This window comes from Tyto alba, unplaced genomic scaffold, assembly GCF_018691265.1.
Source record: "Tyto alba isolate M040663 unplaced genomic scaffold, T.alba_DEE_v4.0 Super-Scaffold_23, whole genome shotgun sequence".
Classification (NCBI taxonomy): Eukaryota; Metazoa; Chordata; class Aves; order Strigiformes; family Tytonidae; genus Tyto; species Tyto alba.
In genome coordinates, this window is record NW_024881297.1 from 13840868 (window position 1) to 13866635 (window position 25768).

A 25768-nucleotide genomic window follows, 5' to 3' on the forward strand; every position below is an offset into this window, starting at 1 on the left:
AACTTCCTTCAGTTCTGCTATGAGTGTTCCAGGCTCCTTGGATGTGGAAGCGAAAGGAAGTTTATTGCCTCAGTTCCAGAAATTAGATTTCAGCTTTAGCTGTTAGTGTTTCAGGAGATTCATTCCCTTAAAAATATTATAATTTTGGTTTGTTAAGAAGTCAATGCATCTGGGTGGACCAAATATTCATACTATTTATCCTTTCCCAAAAAGTAGGCTCCTCTTCAACCACAGCCAGTTTACCAGGCAGGAGAGGTCTAAAGCATGCTAGCTTTATCAAAAATATATCTGCTAAATTGTTTGTGGCCATATTTCTTAGATAACTCCGGTACCTTGCAAAATATCAGTCTGCTAGGGCATGTATGACTTTGTCCATGTACTTCCTTTACTTAATGGAGGAAGACTCGACTCCAAACCTGCCTTATAATGTGGCATTTTCAGAAAAGTTCAGTTAATGGTAAAGAAAGGTCCTGGATTTAACATGAACCTCAATTTCCCTCTCCCTCTAGATGTAAAAAACCCCAAAACATATCTATTGTTTCACCATGAAAAGTGCAAGAGGATTATTGGATTAGCCCATGCCACATTCCCGTTTTAAACTGATTTAGAATGGCCTTCATAGTGAGAGTCCACCTGACATGGCTGTCGCCTCTTCCGGAAACCATCATTACACCCGTGGGTCGATGCATTCTCTCCCTTCTCTGAAGAGCAGGTAAGAAAATTATGATTGTAGTTCTAACTAGAAATCTCTGAGATGTCTCATCTATATTTGAATGTTAATGCCCAATGCTAATGCATATTTCCCCCACATATGCTTTTTCCTAGTTGACCCATGACAGTTACTTCTTTATGCCAGAGTAAGAGGGAATGCCTAAGACCACTGGAGTTCAGAATTGTTAGTTAAACAAAGGTACAAAACCTCTGATTCATAAATGCTTTTGTTTGCATCTGCTTTCTAACGAAGGTAATTTATTTTTCAGAGATATTGGATATATTATCTTTCAGAATAGCATAAATTATTCAGTAGGTTGAAGAGCCTTTCACCAAGTTCTTTACTGTATAACACTGACCTCTCTGGCTGCCCACTGTGCTCTGCCCCTGCCTCCCCCACCCCCCCCACCCCCCCCCCCCCAAAAAAAAAAAAAAAAGTCAGGAAAGGTAAAACTCAGGAGCTTTGTGCAAAGATTGATAATTCTTTTGTTTTATCATTCCAGGTGTTGTTTTTCCTAATACAGACAAAATATTCTTTCCAGTTCAGAAGATAAACACATCATTCTTTTATATACAATGCCATGAATAGAGAAACTTTTAAGAAATGAAATGGATGTAATTTTTATGGTAATTGAGATCAGAGCACACAGGACTGTTTTGAATACTTGTTGAAAGAAATTTAAAAATGTGAGAAATGTCTGTCCTAAAGCATTTCATTTTGAATTTTGAGAAGAATTTTGTCATTTAGGTTCTCAAGGCTATTTCATTCAGTCACACTTACTTTAATTAGCTACTGAATATGCAGGAAAAAACCTAATGCTGCTTTTTGCCAGTTCATAATGCATTTTTCACTTCTGCCAAGCACGACATGTATGAGAAAAATAGCAGAGTTTCTTCACTCATCCAGGAGAGCCACTTTTAAAATTAAGAATTTTAAGTACAGAAGTTCCATTGGTTTTTGATCTGCTACTCACATAGTAGAACTAGAGCATACTACTTTCCTGGATTAGGTATATGGTTCAAAGGGACAGTTCTGAGGACTACCATTGCTCCTACTCTGAAAGATTAAAAACCAAAGGATTATTTCCAACTAGGATTACTACCATAATTTTGAAAATGCTAGTTTTCATACCACATTTAACCACCTTAACACATTACATGTTTTCATTCTCTTAAAACTCAGATAATTTCTTTCTCTAAAACTAATGCAGATAGTTAAAATAAAGAGCTTCAGACACTGATTTTGTGATGATTTCTTCTGTTGTAACCGCTGACCTTGCAGTGGTTGATCATCAGAGCTAATGTTAGGTGTTTTAAAAAATATATTTAGCTAATAAGTAACCACTTCGTATTCATGCTTGGTGTATTGCACTTGTTCAGATTAGTATGTTCTGATATTTGTGAGGCCAGGGCTAAAATGATGGACCTTTCAGACTTGGCTTCTCCCTATGCCACTGTCAAGAAAAAATAAGAGATGTATCAACAGTGACCCTCACACACTCTAGCCCTGTGGTTTCTTTGAAGAAGCCTGGATGTGGGGTCTGAAAGTGAACTTTGTCAGAGAGGGCAGGTGTCCCATCATGGCCAACTAGATGAGATTGCAGTTTCTTTGTTGCAAAAGCATGTAAGGATACAAGTCTGCTGAGTATTTCCTCTCTAGCATTGACCATGAGTTGTCCAAGGATTAGATGAACAACAAGGAAAACCTTGTGTGTAGTCTTTCCTAAATTTAATTTTGTGCAGTTTAGCCATGGTTCACTGTCTGACCTTGTGTTTACAGGATTTCATTATATGAAAACATTACCCTTAGGAAAAGGTCTAATACTATTTAATAGAGATTAATCCAGAGACCCTAACCAAATTACTCTAACAAACCTTAATCTGGAAGACTATTTTTTTTCCATGGATATTCTTGAAACAGAAGAATCATTGGTAAAGTATGGAAGAAAACTGTATGAATATGAGCACTGTAGATGTAGGATGATAATGTGGGAAGGCTTGCAGATTTGAGATAGAATAATTAGTGTTAGTTATCAGAATGTAATAAAGTGCAGCTTTCAAATAAATATTTGCATGTTTAAATAAATGTAACATTTAAATAACTATAACTATTAGCGATCATGATCTTGGGGCATTAAGCTGTATAAACCTAGATATCTACACCCAGTATCACAGAAAATAGTAATGGGACTTATGTAGGAAAATTAAATAGAATAAATATGAACATCAAATAAACTGCCATTTTGTAAATGAACAATTATTTTTTACTATACTGCTTGAAAAATATTTTTGATTAGTAGAGTGCCATGAGAAGTAGAAAGGGGCTGAAGAAAGCAATGTGAAAATATTCTGCACTCTTTACTGCGACATACTATTTTATGTTACGTGCATATATATCTTATGCAATATGCTATCCTTAGCTATGTATTTCAATTTCACTGAAATGTCAAAAATTAAAAAAAGAAAGATATGTTAAACTTTTTATAAATGTTTTTGTTAATTAACACATTCCTGTGATACAAAGTACATCTACATGTTGCAAAGTAGTTCTAAGTTGAATAAATTAACAGTGGTGCCAAAATATGTGAAAACCGGGATATAATAATAACAAAGATGAATTAATTGATGGATTAAGATAGCTTTAGTTCATTTTTAATATAGCAAACCATACTTTGACCCCCAGTTTTAAATTCTAATAAGTAGCTATGAAGAGGATCGAGAATAATTTTAATGATAGCTGTCCTATATTCCAAAGAATCTTAAAATGCAAAAAGCAAAGCTGTTGTTAGTTAACTTGACAGTAGGCAAATGTTTTCACAGGGCAGCATATTGGTGACAATACCAGAGGCCTGAATGGCAGAAAGCAGTGGATAAGTTTGTTTCTTGCGATCCCAAATACAAAACAAGTGGCTTTGACTTCATCTGCAGATTATCACAGCTATGCTTGGGAGTGGGGTAGGAGAAACTTCTGCAGGTGAGCTGGCAGGGAGTGAAAGGGATGATGCTGAGATCTCACATGCTTCCTGACACCAGGGCAGAGTAAGAGCAGCGTGTTTCTTCTGCTCTGCTTTGGATGAGAGTTTTCAGTCACAAGCATTCCCCTGAGATTTCTGGAAAAGAGGCTTGTGAAAGAGAGCTGTCCAGTTGTCTTTCTGTGGCCCCTAGGTCTGACCCTGCCCATACCCACAGCTGCCACTGCACTCTCTTACACAAGAATCTTTTGTTAGAATCCTACCCTGAAAAGGCCAGATTTGCAGAATAGCACTAAAAAGATATGATCTCAGGTTCAGATCCAAAGATAACTGAAACTAGGTTTTTCTTCCTTCAGCTGACATGTTCAGTGCAAATCCTGTTTGTTTAGAGGTGACTTTCTTTGAGCACGTTAGTGAGTGATGTATTGAAGTAGGATATATATAATGGGATAATGTAGTGAAGGCATGAAAATACTAAATATTCCATGTGACTGCTAAAATGGCTGACAAATTCATGTTACATAGAGTTTAACGAGGCTTTAAGTTTTCTTTAATAGGGAATCTTGGATGCACCATTTATTAATTGGGTTTGGGGTTTTTTTTTTTTGAAAGTTACTTCTAGTTATTAGGAATGCATTATTTACAAAGTGTTCAGTTCTGCATGAACTATACATCCCAGTTTCTGAACAGCTAGGATTTGGAGAAGTGGAATGAACTTTTAATTCAGATGCTAACCAAAAATCTGATGAAAAACTGCAATAAAAGGTATTCGTAGAACTCTTCTTAAACTATCAGTTTTAATATAACTTTACTTATTCTTTTCTTTCAATATATAAAAGGTACAAAGACTCCTATGTGTAGGTGTTAACAGCTTTCATCAAATATCCTTTTCATTCTGTGTTAAGACAGATGGGTCAGTTTTGACCTTTTCACAGTTCTTGTTAGGATCTATTGTTCTGCCAACTTTGGCATCACTGCTGCCCAGTTTATTATCAGAAGTCAAAAGGGACAACAAAATGTTTCTAGCGCTGTTTTGTTTATAAAAAATTCAAGCTTGCAATTTAACGCTTTTTCACAACATGCTGATTTTAAAACTGTTCAGAATGTTTGTGTTTTGCTGATTTTTCCACTTGAACGACAAGGATAAGGTTTGTTTGTTGGGATTTTTTACATATACAAAGCTAATATTATTTCCTAACTTTAATTAAACATGTAAATTATTTGCTTACATAATGGAAGTTATTGTGTTGGCAAGTATCCTTGTATTGTTTATATTGTCCTATGGCACAGTGAGCTCACATTACAGTATCACTTCATTGTTTAATCATCATCCTACTTGAAGTCATTCACGTTTGGGGTGGAGGAGCATACCAATTTCAGGATCCATATGTTACACTGTGTGTAGACATAGCCTGAATTACTGTAAGCTGTCTCTTGCAAACACAACTTGTTGCTTGATATTTTATTTCTCCGAATTAATATGCATAATTTTTTTGTTATAAATTCAGTATTTAAGTCAATACTTAATGGATTGGTTAATGGAAAAAGTAATGTAAAGTAAAATAGTGCTTATTTTTGTCCTCTTTCTGTCTAGCAATAGCAATCCTAACAGCTGTCTCTGTCCACATTTGTCTTGGTGCAGAACTGTTTGGAGAGATTAAAAGATATCTTTTGTGTCACTTGGCCTACCCTGCTATGTGAAATCCTTTCTCAAGTGAGATACTGAGGTTTTGTTGCTACATGGAGATATTATTTCACAAAAAGTGAGTTAAAGTTTTTTATGGACTTTGTGTTACCTTGTGCTGGGATGATCATTATGGAAGAGTTAAGATGAATGTTGGAAAAAGTGGCTTTGAATACAATGTATATATTAAATGTACTGTATCCCTCAATATGAAGACAGTTAAAATGAATAATGTGAAATGATGAAGAAGCTAAGTATTTTTGTTAGGTCAGTAGGGTACTTAGCATCTGTGAGAGTAAGGTTGTTTAATACTACATGGAAAGACTCCTTAATTTGCAAGGGTCTCATTAATCCTTACAGGACTAGGTATTTGCTAATACCATGACTAGGAGACTGTCACTGTATAGCATCTGGTTGGAATTACATCACTCAAATTGTATTAATATTTCAGAACTTTGTGTCCAGGTTTTTCAAAGCAGAACCTGCCTTCTTTAGTGAAAGCCTAACCTTGTTTTAACTTCCTGGAGCACTTAGCATGGGCAAAAGAAAATGCTCTTCTTCCTCAATGAGAAACTTCTGTGTTTTGCTACAGATTGTTTCAGGATTTAAACTAATTAGCTCCAGTGCGTGGGAAGGAAATTCCTCCAAAAAATTAATGAAGTTCAAATCACCTATTTTACAAGTGGTCCCAGGCAGAGTTTCTTCCTTAAATGGATAAAAGCTCTGCTGTAGCATACAGAGTGAAAGGAAGAAGCATAGTTTAAAGCAGCAAGTAGCCCATTCTCTAAATCCTTTGCCCTGAAAATGTGAGATTGCCAGTAATCTTTCTGCTGTGGTGTGTGACGTGTCAGAGGCAGAGTACCTGAGGACTCTGAATTCTTATTTCACATTTGTCCTGGGTTCGGCTAGGATAGGGTTGATTTTCACAAGAAGTTGTGAGAGGGCACAGCCAGGAGAGGTGACCTCAACCAGCCAAGGGGATGCCCGACCCCGTGCTGGCCTCATGCTCGGTAGGTCACTAGAGGAGCCTGGCTGGGGCTGGGGGGTGATCACGGCTCGTACAGGGGCTGAGCGCGGGGTGCCGGGTGGTGAGCAATTGCATCGTGCATCGCTTGCTTTACGCCTTAGTCTTATTAGTATTGTTGTTCTCGCTTTCTTCTCTTCTTGTCTTGTTCTGTTAAACTGTCCTTACCTCAACCCACGTGGTTTTACTTTTTTTCCTTCGGATTCTCCTCCCCCTCCCACCATGGGCGAGGGGTGAGCAAGCGGCCACCTGGTACTTTGCTGCCAGCCAGGCCTAAACCCCAACATTTCTGTCTTTGCACTGGACAAACTCATTCTTCAACTCAAACTACACTCTCAAGCTACAGTATGGCATATTTTAGGTTTCAATTGTAGCACATTATGTAGAAGGACTGCAGTTGTGGACATTTGTCTCTTTGACATTTTTGAAGGACAAACAACTGACCTAGAAATGGATCCAGTGGAGATGGTACTGAGTAACTGCTCTCACATTTTCCTTTCACAGTTTGTGGCACTGCTGAGGAGGATTTTTCTGCATGCTACTGTATTTGACCTAACACAGATATTGCCATGTAAGACATAAGTCCTTTATGAGCACACTTGTCATCTCTGCTAATACATTGAAAGAGCACTGTGAAGATTTTAAAAGGGACCTTTCTCAGAGATACATTTTAGCAATTATACACGTTAATTTAATCAGCAGACCTTATTATTAGCAGCCTAAGAAATTCTATACCTCATTGTAATAATTTACAAACACAACAAACAATTCTCTTTCCTCTTCAATTGGCTAAATAGTCAAAGTTTTTCTTGAATTTGAGGTTAAGGCAAAGTCAGCACCTCCCATTTTGAGCAGATATTCTTAGTCAATATGCATAAGTGCTGAATGGAAATAGTAAATAGATTGTATCAAGTTTAAATGTACACCTAACATCTGCAGTGTATATATCAACAAAAAAAATCAATTTCAGTCTTACGTTCCCATTAAGTGACAGTCCAGTGTCAAATAAAATACATGCTTTAAATTATTGGTTAAGTACCATTCTACACTGAACATTGACTCTAAGGAAAATAACTTGAGTTTTTCTTTTTAGTTGTCTCACATGGACATTTGTTTCAAATGTGTCTCTATTAGAAAGCACAAAGATGTGTGATCTAATTAGTGGAACTGAAAGTTAACATGAAATCCTAAAAATAGTTTGTGATCTTACACTGAGAATCTGCAAAAAATATGCCTTTGGTTATACTCTAGTAATGGCAGGTGTCTTATGCCTTATTTCCTTCTGTGGATTTCTGTGTGTGAAATTATCAAAACTTCTCAGTCATGCTGAAGGATCGTATTTTTTCTTCTGCAGCTATACTACTTCTCTACAGCCAACAATAAAAAAAAAAACAAAACACAACCTTTAATGTAGTTTTGAAGTCATTATCATTAACAAATCTCACTTGTGACAGCTGTGCACCTTCATGTCTTCAGGGCACTAAAGTAATTACAGCTGTCTTTTCACAACTGTATGCTAAAATATTTTTCTGTGTACAGCTTTAGTGAAAGGAGGTTTGGTATTACTTACATACAGCACTTCATGCATAGCTGTATAATAAACCAACGCTTTTATACAACAAATTTGTAATATCAGAGTCACATTTATCTTACGTGTTAACTTATTTGACCAAAATTTTCATATTAAATAAAGAACTGACTTCAGTAATTCCTTTCTCAGGACCTGTAATGAAAGACAGAGCAGTGTTCAATTATTTAATATAAGGGGCATGTGCCCCCTTACGAGTTCTCAATTCATACTGTTTTCTCACCTAATAAAAATAAGATTAGTCAGGATTTAGGATTCTGTATTCATTTTGTTATCCCAAAAATTAAAATGATTATAGCAGGAATAATTCATCAATTAGCTGCTTCTGCCATTTACTGAAACGTACCCGGTTTTATTTCATACTCATTCTTGTTACAGTGATAAATTATTCAAAATGATTACTTACCTCCTCCTCGGTGGAAGTACCTAGTGCAACTATTGATTGTTGCTCATTTGCATTTGGGACTTTTATCTGAAATTTTGTTTGACGTCTCTATATTTCCTGCCAAACAGATCAAGGGCAGTACATAGCTATAACTTGGTGTATATCTATAATCTGGTTATTTATTTTAAATAAACTGTTGTCCTTTCCTTTATAGGACTGGTTTTCCTATCATTTTCCTCCTCTTTATTTCTTCTTAACCTACTTGGGATGCAGATCTTGTGCCAAGCTAAATGTTTTATAGCTGATTCTACAACTCCGATAATACAAATAGAGGATTGTGTTGCCTGGAGTCCTCTCTTTCTTTATATTTCTTAGAGCAGTGGAAGATGCATGAAGTAGGGTGTGATTAAACAAACTCATTCTACTTTTGGCAGTTCTGCTTGACTCGCGTAGTGTGTGACCCAGGCATTTGCAAGATTATAGGAGCCAGGAACTCATGCAAGGCTGCTGCACACAAACCGAATGTACTGCAGAGGCTTTGTGGTCATGGTTAACGCCCTTCTCAAAGTGACTGCAGCTTCATAGCTTCTGATTCACAACTCTCTTATTCTTGGTTGGGTAAGCATGCAGGCAAAATAGACAGGTATTTCCAGAGACACTCTCAGTCACTTTGTCGGTTATTTTTAGAATTTTATGTCCCTAAAGGTATATGAATATATATGAAAGCCTGTTTAGTTTCTCTGCAGTGGTCTTTTACTCCCTGCAAATGTAGTAGCTCCAACTATGGCACTTCACGTGCAATGCACATAAAAAATACTTGCTGTCCTTTAGTCTTCTTAAGGGTGTGGAATCCATACTCTTTTCTCCAAATGCTACTTTGCTGTTCAGGTAGGAACGCTATTACAAACTGCATTATGCTGCTTTCTGCTTTAAGTGTTGGAAAGCTCACTGGGCTGGGGTTTTAAGTATTGATATTGAAAATACTCAAGATTCACACAAGAATTCTGGTTTTTGTCAGCAAAATTTCTGTCAATAAATACAATTTTATTAGAAACTGCGTATTTTCTAAATGTTTGAAATAAAGATCCTCTATAATGATGATTATCCAGCAATGATGAGAGAAATGTAAACTCAGTTTTACAAGCTTGGTCAGTCTTCTGCTTCATTGCTAGCTCTTAAGTACACAACGATTTAATTGCCTGCATTTGTTTGAGAAGGAAAAATAAATAATATGGGGATAAAAATCTTCAAAGGATATTTTTCTGGCATTGTTGTTTTTAACACATTTGTAAGATCTTTCAGGGCTAAAATTCAAAATGGCAAGCTAACTTTTGAAATAGTTTAGATTGCTGGTGGTGCATTGCCTTAGTTCTGTTATACATACTTGAAATTTCTGCAATTTGCTTTTCTTAGCTGTGAAACTATCACCTTTGAAACTGACTCGTCTGCCAGAATACAGATATTATGAAAATAACATAAGTGAAAACTTGCTGCTTAACTAGAGGATTTTCTGGGCTATAGTTTATTATCTACCCAACGTTACTTGCTTGCAGCATAATAACTTTAAACACCCAAGTTGGTTTGATTTAAAAAGTGGGGAGAGAACACATTGATATGAAAAAATTCTTTTATGTTATATGTGGGTTATCTTTTTTTTTTTTAACCTCTTACATGACAGTGGTTAGCTAAACAATGTAAATATCTGGAAACAAGTTAGCTTCCTAAAGTGTGCATTGGCAAACATGTTAAGTTTTAGATCTTCACTGCCACAACGGAGTTTAATCTCCTTGAAGTGGCACTTGGATGCAGAAATTCAAAAGACAATTGAAACCATTTAGATCTAATAAAAAATGGATAGCTGTGCAATTCTAAATAAGAAATTGTGCTCTGAAAATTTCTGCTTGCTGACTCTCTAACTGCATGCATAAAAAACATTTGCTCTAGATCATCCTGTTTTTTTCACTTATAGTGAATACACATGATTAATGCTGCCATTTATAAATGTGAATCTGAATTTCTTTTAAGGGATAATTACCTACCTGTGCTTTTACATTTTTCTTGCAGTGTTACAGAATAATTTGTCATTAGGAATAATGAGACACTGTTCATTTTCTTCAAGTAAGTTGAATATTTAAAATAAGTGGTAAATGATTTCATGTTAGGCTACATCAGAAATTCTTCCCTCAGTTTCTGTCTTTGTCTGCCAGCCCTCTGGAATATATACACGTGTCCTAATCAGAAAACATATAGTTTGTGTGTGCAAATCCACTTATGTGCTTACCCAAAAAATAATTGAAAAAAACAACCAACCAACCCCACCCCCAAAAAAAAATCAAACCAAAAAAAGTAAAAGTAGGATCTGACTGTATTATTTCACAAGTGTAACTATGTAAAAGTGCAGCCTAAAAATCAGGCTCTTATGGCATCCTTGTTTCTATCTCCTGGGGTTTTTTTTTTGCTTTTCAAAAATATTTCAAGGCATAAAAAGATGAGTGATGCAACTTTATTCAAATCTCTTTGCCTTGTGCCTATAGTATGTATGCATTAGATATTTAAGTGCTGGGCTTAACCTCTAAGGATAATGAACTACTGCTATCTTTGGCTGGAGTAGAAGCTGGTGATTGAAGCTTAGCTTGGTTCAGTTTGCCTCCAAGGAAATCCATGGGAAACTGCTGATATTTGTTTTTTTGGACTGACAGGAGGATTTGCAATTGAGCCCACACTTAGGTGGGAAGTAACCAGGACTTGAGAGGCATCAAGGAACAATTTCTCCAGTGGGTGCTCATGACAATGATGTCCTCATCCCGCATTGGTGTCCCTGCGCTCACTCTCTGACTAGTGGCAAACTGTGAAATCCAGAATCAGGAAAAGTATAGGCCAGTCTAAGGATATGGATGATACAAAGCCCGAATTCACATATTAGCTTAATGTGTAGTATTTTCATATCTTTCTCAAGCGTGGCAGTGTTAATATTTTTCTTTTTTTCTTAAGATGTTTTTAAAATTATATTGATTCTTGGTCATTGTTTTGAATATGTATACCAGAAACTGATTTCATAGATCGTTGTACATTATTAATGGATTGACTCAATCCTCAGTCTTAGAATGTCTGTCAATCATCAGGTAGGAACTGAAGACATTTTCATATCTACCAAATATTTAATAAAATTACTGTGAAAACTACATACTTAGTGGTATAAACCTGACCTGGAAGTCTGTCTGGTAACAGGTGAAGGTGTATTAAGGAAGTAAGGAAGTATACTTGTGTAGGATAATTTTATTTAACATTAATTTATGATTTTGTCCTACTTCAGAATGACTAAGACAAAGGGGGTAGTTAAGCTGGAAATTAATTTTATTACCTGGTTAAACAAGTTATCATTCAGGTTTAAATTATAAAGAAAATGAAATTTCTTATATCAGTAACTATGATCTGTACTTTTAATATAGTGATAAAGGAAAGAGAATTTATAATTGAATAATGGTAATTGATATGCATTGTCACAGAGAAAATATGCATAGGAAAGAAATATTTTAAATTCATATCAGAGGTTTATTTTTAAAGTTGTTACAGCACATATGTATCTGAAGAGTGTGTTCCTTTTTTGGTGAATGCTGCTGTATTATCACTGTAGACAGTTCTGTGACACAGAAACACTTGATCTATGACCAGAATGAGACCATTCCAAAACATCGGAGTGTTTGCAAGTTTTCCTTGCTCTGAGAAATATGACTAACATACACTCTTAATAAACCAGTTTTCAGCTTCAGGCTTGATGATAAGCTAAAATCATGTTTGCCAACCCCTGCTCATGATCTGAATCATCGGGCAAGTGCAAACAGAGGTAAGTCATTAAGGGAAGTTTTCTCAGCTGTCTCCCTTGCTCCCAAAATGCCCATTCTCACTGCAGTAATTAGCCAGAGCTGACTTGCAGGGTGCCATGCCTTTACTGTCTCTGAGATTTGTGCTAATGCCTTCAGAAGTAACCTTGACTAAGCTGCGCTCCACCATGTATGCCAAAATCTCTCTTCAGGGTGGGCCTTGATCCTTCTTCCATGGTTTGGTGTAATACCTTTCCCAGCTATATATGATACTGTGTTTCTGTGGGTAGAAACTCAGAGCATAGATAGAAAAAGCCACAGTACTCTACAACCAAGCATCCTGTTTTGATGAGTGGGAGACCAGAGCTTGAGGGAGAATGCTACAGAGAATATGTATTTTAAATTTTTGACAAAGCCCAAAGTTACATATCTAGGCTTTCCATAAGGTGTAGGGAGAATTAAACTTCATGTATGTGTTGGTCTGAAAATTGCAAGTTGGGATATTAGAAACTTATAATGAAAGACAAGGTTTAAACACTGAATCATTAATTAATTTCATTACCTAGTAAATTACTAACAGCAGCAGTATTCTGGATTTAGTTAGAATAATTGATTATTGTTCAATATAGTCATCAGTCTGTCTAGACCCCTATGTGGAACCTAAAAGCCTGTGGTCCAGGTTGTTTCATGTGTTTTCTTGAGAATTTTTTGAGCTGTTATCAGATCTATTGCTGAAACTTAGCCTCAGTGATGCCTGAGATATCCTCACATGTACATGATGTTTCACTCAGTTAAAAGCTGCTCTGCTCTATGGAGCAGCCTCTAAAAGTCACAGCCATGCTCTCCTCAAGGGCTTCTGAAGAAATGTCTTCGTCTTCATATGTCTATGAATGATAGAATGACAGAAGAGCAGGGGTGAACTAAGTGCTGATTAAAGCTCAGATGCTCTAGCTTCTATGACTGGTGCTATGGAATACATTGTAAATGACTTTTTAGAAAAATTAAATTTCAAGGTAGCAAATCAATACTTTCAGTTAAGTCAGGAATCACTTCTGGCTGAGTGACAAGTGTTAGGGCAATACATGAATAATCCTTTTCATGAGTAATTTCTAGGGCACGTTGGGTTGATTACTTTTAAATTCAGTATATAATTATCTGTTGAATGCTACTGGAATTTTGATTTCTACACAGAATGGGAGGGGACGGACTCTTTGTCCAAGAGCATACCTATAAATATATCAATAATGTTCTAACATAATGAGTTGAGTCTACAGGAGACTGATCATTTATGTAGATTTTTGTCTGTATATACATATATACGTACTATCTAGGTATGTCTGTACATACAGATATAACAACACTTCTTTATAAGAGGGTTGGTTGGATAGGAGTAAATATGTGAAGTAGCAGAAAAATAAGGAGTTAGGACAGAAATGAAATCAGGCAGGTCTGAGAGTCTTTCGGAGGTAAGGATTAAAAGCATCAAATAGATGCAAAGTAGCGGGGGTCATGGGGGGATATTAGAGTCAGTGAGGAGATGTGGCCTGAAAAGATGCAAAAGGGGTGCTTATGGAGATGGTTTGCTGGAAGCCAGGACAGAACTATGTTAGTTTACCTCTGCATCATTTGGAGTGCAACTCCCACACTTCTGTGTAGAAATAAAAATGATAAAATGTAAAGTATTATAAATATTACTAGACAAGGTAACACCTGGCTTTGTTTTTTTTTTTTTTTTTTGTTGTTTTTTGTTTGTTTGTTTGTTTGTTTTTGTTTTTTTGTTTTGTTTTTGTTTTTTTTTGGGGGGGGTTGTATTTGTTTAATAACAACAAAGCTTAGAGTGCTGGGTTTAAAGTTCAATATGGTATATATAAGACACATGAGATCAGTGTCTTGTTTCTTCTTAGAAGCATGTTATTTCTGTCTTCCTTATGTTGTGATGTTTCAATGGAAAAATAATATAAATTGCTGAGAGGACACTGGAAAAACTAACAGTGATACAGAGACCTTCCTTGACTCTTCAGTGCTAATACAGAGTATTTGGAAAAATCAGTGGAGCTTGTCCAGGATATCAGTGAGTGTCTCATCTGTGTGATATCCTCCAGTGCTCTTTGAAAAGACTGAGCATGTTCTTGATAGCTAAGAATCAGAGACTATTTTCAAACAGGAGGAAAGGAATTACTTTCTCTTGATAAGATTTCCAGCTGCCCACATAATATTTTGCATTAAATTCTGGTTTTAAAACCACTTTTTTGCTTACTGCTATTTATGAAATCCCAGACAAAGAAGTGAAATTTAAATGTTTCTTGTTTTCAATTTTTTTGGCTTTGTTTTGCTTTTATAAATTTGGCCTTTAAATTTATTCTAATAAAAGGTGATCTGGAATCCTTTACTGATCTCTAGTATAGAGATCTTTTTTTTTTAATTAATTTTACCAAACTAGAAAATGGAACCAGACAGCTCTTGAAAAATAAGTATTAATCTGTGTAGCTCTCAAATTCTAGCATCTTTGGTTGAAGTTAAGTAGAACTAACATCCATTTATGTGACTTTTTTCTATATTGGTTTACTTTCTGAAAAATTAATTACACACACATACACATATGTACACTTCCATTTCTTTCTCATTTGCCTTATGAAAAAGTCATAAGGAACTGCTATTTTTGCACCTAATTTTTGTAGGGTTTTTTTTAGATGTGGCTGAGACAAATGCTTTTGTAAAAGGCTGACTTCAGTTTCTGTAGTTTCATTCACACACTAAAAGATAGGTTCGTGTCTAAGCAGTTACTTGAGTTGTTCTCTTTAGAAAGATGAGTATTCCACTCTTTAGGTTCTGTGGTCTTAACCACACACTTAAACAATGGAACACCAAAACTTTATTTGATCTAGTTTAAGTTTTTAAAAAGAGAGCATTGAGTTTATATTGGTTTAGTTATTACTTCTAAACAGTATTTTTATTTCTGTTGGGCCACAGAAAAGATGAGAGGCTTTTGTATCTGCAAATAGGTTATAAACTATTTGTATCACACTGATAATCACTGTTGGAAACTTTATTTACACAAAATGCAAAGTCAGAATTCATAAAGGAAATGTTACTGGACTGCACACTTTAAAAGAGTAGGATTTTTTTTTTTTTCCCATTAGTAATTTAATTTTTGACAAACTAATCTTATTCATTAGTTCTTTGCCCTGGGAGTCCTTTATCCTGTGTTATTGCAAAGAAACAGGTTTATTTTACTTTATATTCAAAAGCATGTATCTCTGTCAGATTATATGCAAATATATGAATCAAGGGCTCACTCCCACTCCTCTGGAATAAATTGAATATATATAATTGACTTTAAAAAAGGAAGGATTGAGTTTAAAAAAAATAATAATTCATAGAGATGAATATCATGGATTGTTTTAAAATATACTTTTTTAACAAGCCAATCATTTTGTATTATTTTATTTTAAGATAAACAGTGTAGACATAGGAAAGATAGAGGTTAGATCAAATGATGAGAGAGAATTGGATATCTAATTGAAATAATCAAGTCAAAGATGTTTTAATTTGAAATGCCTTTCAAAATTCCAAATCCCTCTTAGTGGTGCATTTTCTTCTCTAATCTGCAAAAAACACATATTTTTCAGTTTTACTTATTATTACTGTGCCCATGCATTTTTATTTTGCAACTTTGTATGATTTGGTATTACCATGTTAAATATTTTTGTCATCCAGACACTTTAGAATGGACCTAGTTCAGGAACATATTTAAGCATGTTAACTTCAGTATTCAATATAGGCAAGTATGCAAACATGCTTAGATATGTGTGTTGTAAGTGCTTTGATAAACTGGGTATTACACTTCTACAAGGGAAAAAACATCTGAAGTGTGTGTTGCATATTGAAAATCAAAATTCACTGAAATGCAGAGAAGCAGCTAATGTTAAAACCAACTATTCATGCTTTGGTATCAGACCATTGCATTTTTTGGACAGTTGTTCTTGGTTTCATATTTTAACTTGCACCACATTGATAAAGTTAAATCTGAGACATATTTAGATAGTAAAAATGTCTCAATTTGTGTATTTGTTTCATTAAATATATACTTTAATTTTTACACAGTCCAACCTCTGGTTGAAGACATCTTGAATTTGGAGACATTAGAGACTGGGAAAATACACTGGAGATGTTTCTTTGTATGCATACCCTGTTCTTAGGCTCTTCCAGTGGCTGCTGTTAAGTAGTGGATACAATGGACCTTTGGCCTGCTTGGGTAAAATTGTTCTTAAATATTACTTAAATAAAAGACAAGGCCAAATGTCTTTCCGTTGTATTGAAGCATGAAAGGCTATTGATGTCTTGGGCAGTGATAACACATAGAATGTGACAATTTTCAAATACCGTTTCTGTCAATTTTGTGAGACACCTGCACACAAGTGACATGACAGTAGAACTTGTACCTCTCCAAACAGTAAGATGCTGCATTCTCTGTCATGCTTTATTAATGGCTTCATATTTTATTTGAATCAGTTACATAGTAACTTGTCCTAGCCATGCTCGTCTTAGTAATTAAGACACAAAATTAAACAAATACTGAGAATATATATTGAAGACTTTAAATCATCAAATATAAGCAGGTTTTTTTAACATTGAAAACACTGGTATATTTTTATGCCTGTGATCCATGCAGAGTCCTTTCAAATGTCTTACTTGAGCATCATGAAAATAAACATATTGAACTTGACTTAACAAGTGCCACCATGCCACAATATTGATCTTACACAGACTTGAGTTACAAGGAAATACCACGCTGAGGCTTATGTGTTCTACAAATCCTACATGATCATGACATGTATGTCAGAATTTAACTTCTGCATCACTGCCACCTTTCTTTACATAATCCTCCCTTTTTCTGATTTGTCTAACTGTGGACTCATACTTTGGAGAGCAGTTATGCAAAGAACATTATATTTGTGTTTTTATTATCTCCCCCCAATATTTTTACATTTACAATTGGTTACATTAGTTATTCTATCTCCAAAGTAGCCCCTGTTTTATTATAGCCCAGATCTTTAAATAAAAATATCTGGCGTAGCCTTTTGGAAGTTACATGCTGAGCTTGTTCTGTTATAAAAATGCAACTCTGCGAAGTCAAAGTGAGCTACAGAAGGATTTGTCATTCTCTGGCCTCAGAGATGTTTAATCAGAAAAGTCCTTTTGAAGTCTCCAATATCAAAAGAAAATGGTCTTTTATATTGTCCTACCTCCACACATAAATTTCCGGTATTGATCAATAGAGGAAAACTGCAAAAATGTCCCTTAAGAAGCACCCCCTTTTAGTCCAGTGCTGTAGGAAATGTTAAAGTCAGGAGGTGACTGCCATAAAAATGTGAAGCCTGACCATTTATGGGCTCGTGGAACCTCTTGGTATTAACTGTGAAAGTTAAAAAATATAAACAAAAAGCTCTGAAGTAATGTCTATGTAATACAGATTCTTCCCCTGCACCCCTTTCCCACACATGAAACACATAAACCCAAGAATTTATTGAAAATAATATAACTGAAGCCTTAATGTTCTAATGCAAGAATCGTAATTAGTCCAGATAGAATTGCAAGTGAACAAGAAAGAACATATCTATGCAGAAAATATTTTAGTAACTTAGTTTCCTGGTGCTATGTTCACCCTTCTCCAGCTCCTCTGGGCCATAAGGTTGGAGGTTTCATGCTGGTAGACAATTTTGGAACACATAAAGCCCTTCATCATGAGGAGTATGATGTGCATATCAAGGAATTGTTCTCCATTTAGGATCCAATGAGGGTCATTTTTTAATGTTTGCTAGCATGCTTTTACACATTCCTCTTTCTTCCTTGGTCCACAGCTCTACATAACACTCAAATTTACCATATATGTTGCCTCATACTTATGTTAGATATGATTTCTTTGTTTTCCCTAAAACCAGGTGTGTCCAGGTCTAGGTCTGCATGTCTTTGAGTGACTGTGGGGAACTTATTTATAGCTGTGGGGTGTCCCACGCTTGCACTTCTCTGTGCCATGTCCTGCGCCCCTGTGTCCCCTTGCTGCTCCCTTGTATTTCTCTGCACAGACTCATTTTGTTAGAGCCTTAAGTATCCCACACTATGCAGAATAACTGCTTATTACTGCTCTCTGTGTAACCCTGTTGTACCATAGAAAGGTAAATGCACCTCGTATGAATTAGCCATTGTGACCTGGTCAGTTAGAGAAATTGCTGTCACAGCTCAACCAAGTAAAGCAGTAGATCAGGAGAAGTTCAGCCAGAGCAGATCTGACAAGCCTCAGTCCTGAGGCCTCGCAAATTCTGTACGAAGCTTACAGCCTGTTTTTAGTTACTGCAGTACTGCATTTCAGGGCTGTGTGGTTACAAGCTATATTGCCTCATGTTTGTATTTGGCTCTAGCTTTTTTTTTTTTTTTTTTTTTTCTGGAGATTTTGTAATGTAGGAGAACCAACTATTAGTAATAGAAACTGCAATAAATAAGATTTTTTTCTGATGTCAAAATTCTTATGAATCCCATTAACATGTCTGGAATTGCTTAAACAATAACACTTTTGAAATCATATTTTCTTGATTTATTTTTATTTATGTTGGGAAATTGGAAGAATAGAAAAATGAACTGTGAAGATAAGTTAGTCATGAGGTTTGGCAAAGATAAGACTTGCAGATGTCTGTACTATCTGTCTCTTACTCGCTGTTTTGTGACTATAGAGGTTTTGAAGGTAGCAAAGTCTCTTTGGTGAATGGTTGAAGGTAGTAAAAAAACTTTGCTTATGGAAACATCAAAATTTAAAGCATATTTTCTACCAAAATACACATTATTTTCTGACCATATTTTGAGGTTGGAAAAATACTTATAAAATTTATTTTTAAACTTATTTTAGCCATGTTCAGCCTGTTTTTCAAAGTAAGATCAAACAATCTTTTTAATTGCTTCCTTATAAAATACTGAATCTTATGATGGAACAGTTTTGATAGGGTCTGGATTTTTTCTTTATTTTTTGTCCTTCCTTGTAAATAGTGCTTATCATGTTCAGGAACTGAATGCTATGTCATGAATTCATACTGAATTTTTATTAGTGTAGTAAAGTAATTGGAAATGGATGTTTTACCAATGCTTTTTTGAAAGTAAGAGAAAAGGAGAGTGTTTCATTGATGAGGTAAGAAAGAACATGTCAGGTTCACTGTGAAAGCCTTGAACCAGCAGGAGTAAAGCTGATTGTTTTACAAAAGATTCTAGAACAAATCAGTTGAAATCAGGAAGTCTAAATTGGAAATCATGTAGAGGTTTTTGGCACCATCCTGTTCAGCTTCTGCGGCTGCCAGTTTCCTTGAATTTCCCTCCTCCCTTGCAGTTCACTTGGCATGTGCTACAGAAGCTGAGCCTGACACTCTCTTGTTTAGTGACTTGCATCAGACTTCTGCAAAAGGACAAGAAAAAAGATTTATTTTGAATGTCTTTTTTCATGGGGAAAAATATTTTTTTTTGTACACTCTGTAAAGCCTGTGGGTGGTAGCATGGTGAAGGTCAGAGGACAGCACTAATATAGTAGATTACCATGAGTGATGGTGTAGGAAATGAAAAGAGGCTACATGCCCAGATAACTGTTAGTGCCTTGTTTCACATCTTCATAGACCAGCACTTGGGCGTCATCAGCCCATACACCAGGCAAAACTGCATTCAATGTTTGACAGCTATATTATAATGGGAAGGTAGCATAAAAAGGCTGACTGGAGCTGCTGTAGGCATTATGCTGGGATTGTATTTGCACACTGATTCTATAGCCAAAAAGAAGGGAAGGTACACACTCCAGAGTATGCACACAAAAGAATTTAAAGCACACAAAAATGATCACATGCACAAAGACACATGTCAAGGCCAGGCTTAACTTTGCAGTCTCAGTGACATATGCAGAGAATGAAAGAAGTTAAGACTATGAGAGAAAAGGGTCAACTTAGACTCGGTACTTGAATCACAAGTATTAATGCTGTGATTTACCAGTATCTGGTCTTTAAGATTAGATGTTTAAGTATGTTACTTCTTGATCTGTATCTCTTAATGTTTTTTCACATTTTTTTTATCAGTGACTAAAGGACAGTGTACTGGCTTTGGAACATCCACCATGTATTGAAAACCAGAAATCTTTAACAGTTCTTTAAATATCACCTGACTGACTATTAGTTTTAGAGATCACAGTGATTCTTGTAAGGTTTTAATCTCTTGTGTAAAATATATATGGTATAAAATATGAGTTATTAAATTTGGATAATAAGGAATTATTTAAGGGCTAACAGAAATTGTAAGTAAAATTATAGGAGATAGAAAATATAGTGTCTAGGCTTAAATTGCTATTTTGGTTAAGATAGATTCTAAAATCTTTCAAATTTATGATCCCAGAGAGAGAAAACAAAAGTTGAAGGCCTAGTTGACCTTCAGTTTTAATCTAATTATGCTCTTAGATATATGCTTCTTTGTATTGTTTTTGGTTTTAAATAGCGATACATATCCTATTGATTTGTAATGAAATAGTGGCTGTTTAAAAAAAAAATCATACTTTTGTCTTATTCCAGAGAACATTGCTGATATTAAGAGTACATTGTTTATAAACTATGTTTTGATTTAGGACCAGTAGAAGGAAGCAGCATGAGTCCACTCTATAGTAGAGTTAGTATATTATTTTCAGTCGTTGTGTCAATTCTTTAATTCCTTCTTGAGCACTTCTACTTGCTAAAGTCAACTAAAAGGTTCCTATTTACTTAAAGGAAGTTAAAGTGTAACTAGAGTTGAAAACGTTTTTCTGCAGCCTTTCTTTCATCCGTCACAAGAGTAATTGTGTCAGTGACACCTAAACAAGAGACCATGTGCTCAGTAAACTCCCACATTTTCCCAGAAGCATAAAACAGAAGACATTTGTATGAGAACGCTCGTGATCTGGCTCACTACAAACTTCTCCTGAACTAGTAGTTTGAGTATTTCTGCTGAAGACAACTTCCTTTCCTGAAATTATAAGAAAAGAATGGCATTTAGTTTTTTATTTAAAACTTGCTTCTACATATTACAAAATTGCTTCTGTTGTGGAATCAAAAGCTTTTGCTGCTGTAATGTACTTCTTTTCCTAGCTCTTTACAGTAATTCTGCTACTGTCTTCCTAACACTGATTATATATGTTTCAGGACAAACATTTGTGGCCTCTTAGCTACACTAAGGCAACCAGAACAGTTTGGGGTAATTTTCTGAAAACATTATGACAAATGGTGCTGGTGGTTGCTTCATTAGTGGGTGAAGATTATCAGTGTGTTAGGGCCAATTTAAAGTTATTAAGATGTCTAGAGATACAGTATGGTAACTATATCCACACTCACTGTTTACAGACATTAATGAAAAATCTTTATCTAGCAGGTGAAGCTTGCAAACACTTCTCCTCCGCCCCCACTTGCTATTTGAAAACAACAAGGAAGGACAAAAGAAGAGTTGTGAGGAATTTTCTGGCCCTTTGAGCATGTGTTAATGGGTCATTTATTTCATATTTACTTTTTATTCACAACAGTTACTCTCTGGGAACAAACTTCTGTGATACCTGCTATCTCAACTGCTAGCACATTACAGCTGCACTGTAGCCATGGTTCAGGTCTCCCTACCAAACAGAGAGGCCTTTACAGATTCACCTTGAGAACCGGGCTCTGGTTGAGCTCTATAACCAATTTTCTTTCTCTGCATGATGCAGAGACAGTGATATGCAATATGCACTTCATGAGATCTTTCTGGTCTTGTTAAAAAATTGGTCATTTGGCCAAGTGGTGGGAAATAAAATCAGGTAGAATGGGGAGGACCATGTGAGTACATAGATAGAACTGGATATAAGATATTGTTACAGGGTTTTTATCCAAAAGGTATAATGAGGTAACTTTCCTTTTAATTTGAAAAGATTATTTCTTATATATAAGAAACTGGTGGAATACCCATTTTACAATGAGCCACAAGAATTTTAATCTGTTAACCTACAATGAAATAATGACAAATTGGAGAACGGTATTTTACTGCTTCAATGCAGGTATAATTTTATATCTGCATCTTCTTTCACCTTCTTATGCTGTTTAAAATACTAACCTTTTAACTTGTGGCTCTTCAGTTAGATTTGCATTTTAAAAATAGGTTCAGCTCAAGCTGAACCAGCTCGAAGGCCTAAGTTCTGTAGTTTTTACTGAGCACCTAAAACACTGGAAGACTTTGCATGCTGTTTCCATGAAAGCAGGAATGGAAAACGATGTTTGGATTGAGTATGCACTGTTTAAGCTAAATAAATAGCCTTTAAAAATAACAAAATAGCTTATGTTTATTCTCTTATGCTATACATGATCAAAAAAGTTTCTTGTTGAAGTGTGACAGTGCTTTATATTGCGTGTACATAAAACCTGCATGGTTATTATACAAAAAGAAAAGGCAAATGACAGTTGGTGTCAACACTAAACAGCTTAGGGCAAACTATTTTCTCAATACGTATGTAATTTAATTGAAATGCAATATTTCATGAATATTAGAAAGTGAGACTTTATTAAAAATGGCAAGGAAAGTGAAAGCATGACTGTTTAGAGTAACAAGCAGCACAAATTTATTCATTCACTACATCACTGAATTATTTAAAACTCGGCTTAAGCACAAGGTCATGGAATAATTTTGGCAAGTACACACTTTTCCATGATGCATTTCCATAATTCCACTGCATCTATAAAGTTAATCACAGCTTTGGCATGCAAGCCTGCTCCGTGTACTAAGCTGAGCCAGAAAAAGGCTCTGAATTAAAACCTAGGAACAAACCAAACTACTGACATTACAAATGATTTGTGATAGTTTGGAGCAGATGTGAGCTCCATAATACTAGCAATTCTTACAAATATTTCATTTACTAATATCCCATATTTACTTGCAATACATATTTACAAGTGAAAACATGTCACTTATCTGGAGACACATCAAAATTTATGTGCGCACACACACACATTTAGATGTCATGAGCCTTCTTGAGGACATACTCTTTCTGTAAGGACTAAGAGCTGACAAAAGGTGGTCTTTAGACTACAGGGAAGAGAGTGGTTGAGCTACCGTTGGAAAAACTCCATGGAAATTGAGTTGAGTTTATAAGATGAGAACTAGCTGAATACTAGATGAAACTAGCTGTCTTGAGTCCAGACTGACTGCTAACATCTCCCTGCAGACTACTAAACCAGAGAGGCTTAATGTATGTAATTTTCAAAATTGCATTTTCATTTCTAGGCTCCAAGTAAGACAGAATGATATGTGTGAATTGCATAAGGCTTAAGGCTTCTTCCCAGGGTATATTTAAGATTCTAAGACAAAATTCAGGGTATTTGGAATTTTGCAATAGAGTTTGTGCATCCAGGACTTTGCAGCCCATTTCCATATGCCTCCATCAGTTAATAAAGACACTGTGAGTTTAAGTAAGTTTCAACAGACTCCCATAATCATGATCACGCAATACCAGCTTGAAGATGATCTATTCTATACTAATTCTGATATATGGCTAGTTTGTAATATCTGGTATTGTTGTTAAATGATGATTGCTAAAGTTTACATTACTGTTATTGCAGTCCTGACCAAATAATTTGTGTTGTTTTGAACTAGCTTCCCTGAAACTTGGTTGGGTGCTGGTGTCTCATGGATATCAATTGCAGGTGTGCACTATCACTTGCAGAGGTAGCAGAGAAATTGCCACTATGGAAACCTCTAAGAATGAGATTTCTTGGTTACTGCAGCAGTAGAATTGCCTTGATAAATTTGACTCTGAGTACTAGGCAGAGAACCACCTAATAGTACAAACAATAATGTAGACACAGTGATACCCTTCTCCTCTTTGCCTGTTTTGAAAGAACTGTATGGCAGCTGAGAATTGCTGGACTTATTTGGTGTTTCCCCTGTACTGCCTTCACACACACACAGAGGAAGCTATGGATCAACCAGACTTTCAAATAAGAACGTGATTTTGACTTGAAGGCTTGGTAGACTTAATTATTATTTTAGATAATATTCTCAATTTATGTATTGTGCAGCTCAGGTTTTTCCAAATTAGGCTTGAAATAGATGTAATTTATCTCAATATGCTCTCAGCCCAGTGCACAATTGACATGAAGGGTACAGCATCTATATTTTGAATATGTGCAGTATGCTGAATATATTTTTTCAGCACCTTTTATCATAAGAATTGTTGTTTTTAAAGAAGAATGTAATATTTAAAGCAATAATTTTAAAAGGGTGTCCTGTTTTTATACATGTTGTTTACAATTTGGTTGACTTCCAGAGAATTCTCAGTTTTATTTTCAAAATGTAGAGCTTTTAATCTTGGTACCCTGTTCTGCTCTTAAAGTGGGTCTATACATAGCAATCAATGAGTTTCTGCTGAGGCGTTATGTATAGATAACTTACCCAATCACTATGCTGCCTTTAAGAGAAAGTGCTTTATAAATTGTTTTGGACCTCTCTGATTAATAACAAAAACCAGTAAGATTTTTTATTACGTTGCGTTTGTAGATACTAAAAACTGTATTATAAATTGGAAGTGTGTTAATAGTTATAAATTGCTATAAATCAATTCTTGAAAGAATTAACATCTTTAGAAATTGCTGAAAGTTTCCTTGTGTTGTTAAATCTTAAAATAGTTTTCTTACTGGAGAAGCAAGCAGGAAAAATACTAGAAGGTTAAGATGATTTTTAACATATTTACTGGGAATAATAAGCAGTCATTTCTTCCACATTTTTACGTGTACTAAACAATGTCACTCAAGAAAATAGACACATGAGAAAATAACCGTGTTTGTCCTGGTTTCAGCTGAGATACAGTTAATTTTCTTTTAGTAGCTGGTACAGTGCTGTGCTTTCGATCTAGTGTGGGAATAATTTTGATAACACACTGATGTTTTAGTTGTTGCTAAGTAGCACTTACCCTAAGTAAAGGATTTTTCGGTTTCCTTTGCTCTGCCAGCAAGCAGGCGCACAAGAAGCAGGGAGGGGGTACGGCCAAGACAGCTGGCCCGAACCAGCCAGAGGGATATTCCATACAGTAGAACGTCATGCTCAGTATAGAAACTGGGAGGAGCTGGCTGGGGGGCAGATTGCTGCTCAGGGACTGTCTGGGTATTGGTCAGTGGGTGGCGAGCAATTACACTGTGCATCACTTGTATTTTTTTCCTCCAGTTTTCTCTCTTTTTATTATATCCATTATTATTATTATCATCGTTATTAAACTGTCCTTATCTCAACCCATAAGTTTTACTTTTTTTTCCTAATTCTCTTCCCCATCCCACTGTGTGAGGAGGAGTGAGCAAGTGGCTTCATGGTGCTTAAATTGTTGGCTGGGCCTAAACCAAGTATGTGTTCTATGTATGAACTTCATTATATAATTTCATATCATTATAAATTTGCTATCCATTCAATACTGAAATAAAAATTGCTCGAGTACAGTTAAAAGAATTTGCCATTTTATTTGGTGAATTTGTCTGCAGAGAGCCTATTCATATTCATCAGTTTCTAACTACAGTTCTACACAAGACAAG

At 35.5% G+C, this 25768-nt stretch overlaps 1 long non-coding RNA gene across 1 annotated transcript; it reads left to right on the forward strand.

Annotated features, from left to right (window-relative positions):
• Positions 1–518: 518 nt before the first annotated feature.
• On the forward strand, positions 519–5513 carry LOC116962820. The gene is made up of 4 exons (XR_004407831.2): positions 519–712; positions 826–910; positions 4296–4448; positions 5326–5513. It is a non-coding gene; the product is annotated as an uncharacterized LOC116962820 (long non-coding RNA).
• Positions 5514–25768: the final 20255 nt, after the last annotated feature.